We start from the raw sequence: 6,000 nt of genomic DNA, 5'->3' as shown, positions 1-6,000 counted from the left end.
CAGTGCGCATTCAGCATTTTCTGCCTTCGTTTCATATTTCTATCAGTCTAAAATGTATACCTCAAACAGACAATATGTTGTGTTTTGCATTTTCGAGAGATACAGTGTTAGCTTACAAATCTTAAGTACTTCAACTTCTTCAAATAGAGCAACATGCAGTAGAACATAACAACATAAGAAATGATGGCAGCAGTAGGCTATTCAGCCCTTTGAGCCCGCTCCACCGTTCAACGAGATCATGGATTATCTTCTACTTCAATACCATCTTTCTGCACTATGCTTTTATCCCTTGATATTTTTAATATGTAGAAATTTATCGATCTCACTTCTGAATATGCTCGGTGACGGAGCTTCCACAGCCCCATGAAGCAGAGAATCTAAAGATTCACCATCTTCTGAGTGAAAAAACCCTCCTCACCTCAGCGCTAAGTGCCCTGCTCCTTATTCCCTCGTTCCAGGCACTCACAACCATGGAAAACACCCTTCCTGCATTTGCCCTGTCCAGCCCTATAAGAATTTTGCATGCTTCAGTCAGATTACCTCCCAATCTTCCAAACTCCAGAGAATAAACGCCCAGTCTATTTAATCTTTCCTCGTAGGACAACCCGTCCATCCCAGGAATTAGTTTGGTGAACCTTCGTTGCACCCCCTCTATTGCAAGTATAGATTTCCTTCGGTTAAGAGCCAAAACTGCACACGACATACAATACTACAGTAAACATTGCTCAATTTTCGAAGCGCTAATTTAACTGTGCGGAAACGATAACAACGTGATAATTCGGTAGTGTACCTTGAAATAGCTATGCTGTTTAAAAGTTTGATTTTACAAATATTTTAGAGTTTATTAACAAACAATGGAAGCGCATTTACGATATCTGATCATTAAATGCAATCAGCAAAGGCTTTGAAGTGTAATAAGGAAAGTAACAGAGCACCACAGCCCGACAGTAATCACCAAAGGCCCCATTGGAGTTGGGGGAGCTAAATCTAAAGAATCATTGCTAATTTATTTCAGCGAGCAAAACGTAGCGCCCCCAATATTTCTAAAAGAAAAACCGACTGGAAATTGTGTTGGGTCATCTTGTCGGAGTGAGGGTAACCACTGAAAACAAAAGTTTGGCCTCATTCCAGGATGCGCGATGTTGAATTACTCCTCCTGCCGGCCACTCTCTTGAGGCTGTTATAGGGGCTGGAAGATGGTCCTACAAACAAAAATCTTCGAATAAAAATATAAATGAACCCATAGGTTTTAACTGTAACCTTCATAATGTTGAAATGGTCGTAAATATGTTTTCTGCTTATTGAGAGAACGCCAAAGCAACGTATCCTGCTCTACCAGAAGACTTTGGCAGGATTTAACTCACAGTATTACGCCTTTAATTCATGCATAATTGAAATTCGGATAATTGGTTTTGTTGTCACGTTAAATTCGTTCCTTCTGCAGCTGGCATAGAATAATGGTCATCAGATTTCTGGGGAGCAGCGCACGCAGGAAGGCACGAGAATTGCTAGATATTGACTCGCGGCCTCATCTTCCTATGTGCGTCCTGTAATGGGGCCTAACTTCCGTTTACTGTGGTTCCACTCAATCCTATGAAATGACCCAATCTTAATTTCCAACCAGTTTTTTTTTTAGGAAGATTTGGGTTGCTACGTTTTGCTCGCTGAAATAAATTTTGTTCCGTAGCATACTGGTCATGTTGCTGGACTCGTACTCCAGCGGCTTGAAAGAATGGCCTGGCAACCGGGCCATATATTCCTTCCATGGCAGTTGGGGAGTTTAATTCAATTACGTAAATTCGGAATAAAAAAGATAATGTTAGTAATAGTGACCATGAAAATACTGGGTTTCTGTTAAAAACAACAAGATGTTCGCTGGTGTCCTCTAGGGAAGGAAAGCTGCCGTCCTTGGGTGGTCTCATCTAGATGATACTGCAGACCTAAAATAATATGGCTCGCCTGCTGAAATGGCCTAAGAAGGCAATAAAAAGTTGTATTCTAGAAGATGGCTCTCTAGTATTTTGTCAAGGGCACTTAGGGATGGACACCCAGGCCAAGTAAAGGAATAAAGGCAAAAGAAGATTTCAGGGCAGCCGTTAAAAAAGTGTAACAATCAGCTACGACAAACTGCTATCATTGTGTTTGCGATGATAATCAAAAAGTCCAGCAAAAAAGGACAAGAAATGTCGTAGAAGGGTGAATGAATCAGAACAAAATCAAACGAAATTAATGGTAGTATTACTAGCAAATCAAACAAAACGTAAATGTTCGAATTATAAATATAATCTATTAATTTGTATAAGCACAAATGCTAAGAGCACTGGATGACAATTAAAATAATTCCAAATGACTACTGAAATTGTGAACCATGAAGTGATGTATTCCCAAAGTACACTTCCCACTGAATGATTAGAAGTAACACATCACACAAGAATTTTAAGAATTCAGGACTGAAGTATTGGGTAATATTACAACTGGACTCTAGGAATCAGAGCAAAACAATCTCAAAGTGGTCATTTCACTGGAAACTTTCTGTGCTGAGAAAGGAACGTTTTATTTCATTGGAGAGAGACTGCAGAATTCTGTGGTACACAGGGATCTCGGTGCCCTCACATATGAATCACAAAAAGTTAGCAAAGAGGTACAGCAAATAATTAAGGAGGCCTTTATTGCAAGGAGGATCAAGTATAAAGTAGGTTGGTTCCATACTCAATGCAGTTTTTAAGTATGAAGGTGATCTGGCTGAAATGTATATGCTGCCGAGGGGGCTTGACAGGCTAAATGCTGAAAGGATGCATTCCCTCGTGCGGGAATCTAGAACCAGGGGAATAGTTTTAAAAATACAAGGCTCCCATTTAGGTCAGAGATGAGGAGGAATTTCTTCTCTCAGAGGGTCGCTAATGTTTAGAATTAATACACAGAAAAGCAATGGAGGCTGGGATCTTGGAAAGTATTCAAGGCTGGGCTAGACATATTTTTGATCTACATGGGACTCAAGGGTTATGGACATCATGCAATAAAGTGGTTGAAACCACAATCAGATGAGCCATATTCTGATTGGATGACAGAGTATGCCCCAGGCGGAAAAGGCCTGCTCCTATTTCTTATGTTCGGGTGTGAAGAAAGAAAACTAACGTGTTATCTTTGCTAAGCTTGCACTTTTTGCTAAGTTTGTGACTAAATTTGCTCTTTGCGACCAATCAAACAAGCCCGTTCAAGTGTTGAACACAACCAAATCACCAAATATATACCGCACAGTGTAATCCCTTCAATGACCTTGTTGGCTGATCGTTGAAAGGTTGTTGGTGCACTTTCATTCAGAAACGCATGATTTTACACTGATAAATTCCATCCAAGGTTTTGAAAGCTGATAGCTCTTTGGCTGTATTGGCTAATGGAAATTGCCAAAATCCATTCAATAAATCAATTTTTGTAACGAGTATTGTCTATCCAATCTTCTCAATACAGTTTTCTAGTCTTCGAACGGGATATGACCTTTGTTACCTCATCACCTTTGCAATTGTCTTTTCATGGATTTTTTATGACCCATTCAGTTTAGGTACCAGTACAATCGGTGAGCTCCAACTACTGTTACTCATTTCAATAATGTTATTTTCAATCATGAACTTGATCACAGTTGGGTTAACTTCTCTGGATTGAGTCTGTAAGGATGTTGCTTTATGGGTAACACACTCCCTACATGAACATCATGTATGGCCAAAGACGTTTCCTCTGGTCTTTTCACACAATTCGATTTATAATGGCTTGTGTAAGTCACCTCGATAGTTTTATGGAATATAGCTTAATGTTACATCTAAATTTTTGCATACATCTGTATTATTCAGCCTGTTTACCAGAGAATCGACTTCAGGATTTTCGACTTCTGATTCATTATCAGAGTGTTCTGGCGTTTTTATTTCACTCCCTAAAGCTTTTACCACTGTGAATACATCCGTATCCTGACCATCTTCCCTGTCACAATATTGCTTTAACATATTAACGTGACACACTCGCCGACCTTTCCTTCTGTCTGGAGAAATAACTATGTAATTTACATAATTGAGTTTATTTTTTATTTGAAAAGATTCAGTGAAACTCACTTTTAGTGGTTCACCAGAGAGATGTAACAATTTTGATAGCTTGTCCCCAGCGACAAAATTTAGAACTTTTGCAATTTTATCTGTTCTGCTTTCATTGTTTGATGAGCGATTTTCAAATCCTCTTTGGCCAACTCACATGCTTTGGTTAATCTTTCCTGGAAAATTAACATATAAGTCAGAAGTATAGTCTCTGAGCTTTAGTTTATATTTTTTTTCTTTTATTCATTTAAGGGGCCCTCTTAATCAAGTCCATATATCAGGGTCAAAAACATTGAATCCTGTTGACTCATTAGAAGCATCCTTAATGGCAAACAGTAAACATTGAACTCCTTTATCCCAATCATTTGGACATTCTGATAATAGTATTAATCATGGTCTTTAAAGTTTCATGCCATCTTTCTAATGCTCCTTGTGACTGTGAAAGATAAGCAGAAGAATTAAATTGTTTCATTCCCGAACTATTCATCATTTCTTTGAATATTTTTGACAAAATTTGAGACCCAATCTGATTGTATATCTTTAGGTTATCCAGTTCTTGAAAAACTTGAACTCGTTTTTCCAGCTGTAGTTTCCCCCAAAGTACCGCCTCAGGAAATCTTGTTGAAACATCCATAACTGTTAAAGGACACTGGTTCTCACTCCTGGTTTTAGGTAAGGGTCCTACACAATTATTATCTATTAAGACCCTGCTAACCGGTTGTTCAAAAGCAGCATCAGAATTAAAGGTGCAGGTTTAATTGATGATTGGAGTTTCCCCACTACCTGATACGTATGACATGTTGGGCAGAATTTAACTACATCTTTATGCAAGCCTGGCCAAGAAAAACGTTTCATTTTATTTAGATGGACCTACCACCTGAGTGCCCACTCCCCATCTACTGGCATTTGGCATTTGACGTGGCCTGCGTTTCCTCATAAGACATAATTTTTAAAAATAATAATACGCAGTTATTGGTTCTGATTCAGCCTTTGAGTAGGCTGTTTGATACAACCCTGTCGACTCACAATCGGCCTATTGCATTTTGCTTAAAGACGATGGGCTAAAAACATCAACCTCAATCTCCTACTCTTCTCCATTTTTGCTTAAGTTTCCGAAAACAGTGTCAGATAACTGAATTTCTACATCATCTCCCTTGTGTATATATTCTTCCTCTTCCCATATAATTATATGGCCCTGAGATCTAGTCACGGCACAGTCGGGAACAAATCCATGATGTTCCTCCTCTATCATCTCGGTTTCTTTCCCTTCAATTGGTTGCCCCAACATCCTCAGTGAGGCTAATATTTCTGAGCCAGCTGGATCGTTCCCCAAGATAAACTCCATTCCTGCTATAGGAATTTGATGCCCTACTCCACTGTACCCTCTCCACTTAATAAATCACTCTTTCGTCCACCTCTATACATTGAGAGCGGTTTATACCTTCTGTTGATGCCTTCAGTTAAATGCTTTCCCTTCATTAGCTCCTCTGAAAGACAAATTGTATCATCAACCAGCATCAGTGACTGACTTGCTCCAGTGTCACTCAATATCTTTATTGGTTTGCCTCCTTGATTAGAGTAATAAGAGAATATCACTCCTCTATAAGCAAAATCTTTAAACCTTTCTGTAATTTGTTTTTCCACGTTTACTTGACGAATCTGACAAATTGTCCCTAAATCTCTGGTAGATTCTAAGCCTTTACTGTGCACATGGTTGTCACTTTTCTCTTTTCCTATGTTTTCCTAAAGATTCCTTAGGCGTCCCTATTACCACATTAGGTCTCCCAATTAATTTCCATCAATTAGCTTTACTGTGCCCTGTTTTATTTCAAAGTAAGCATACTGCATTCTTTACATCACTTCTAGCTTCTTGCCCATTTTGATGTCCTTCAGTCCGTTTCCTGGAACTAGTACCTTTTCA

This window comes from Carcharodon carcharias, chromosome 8 (assembly GCF_017639515.1).
Source record: "Carcharodon carcharias isolate sCarCar2 chromosome 8, sCarCar2.pri, whole genome shotgun sequence".
Classification (NCBI taxonomy): domain Eukaryota; kingdom Metazoa; phylum Chordata; class Chondrichthyes; order Lamniformes; family Lamnidae; genus Carcharodon; species Carcharodon carcharias.
Note: the sequence above shows the minus strand (reverse complement) of the source record.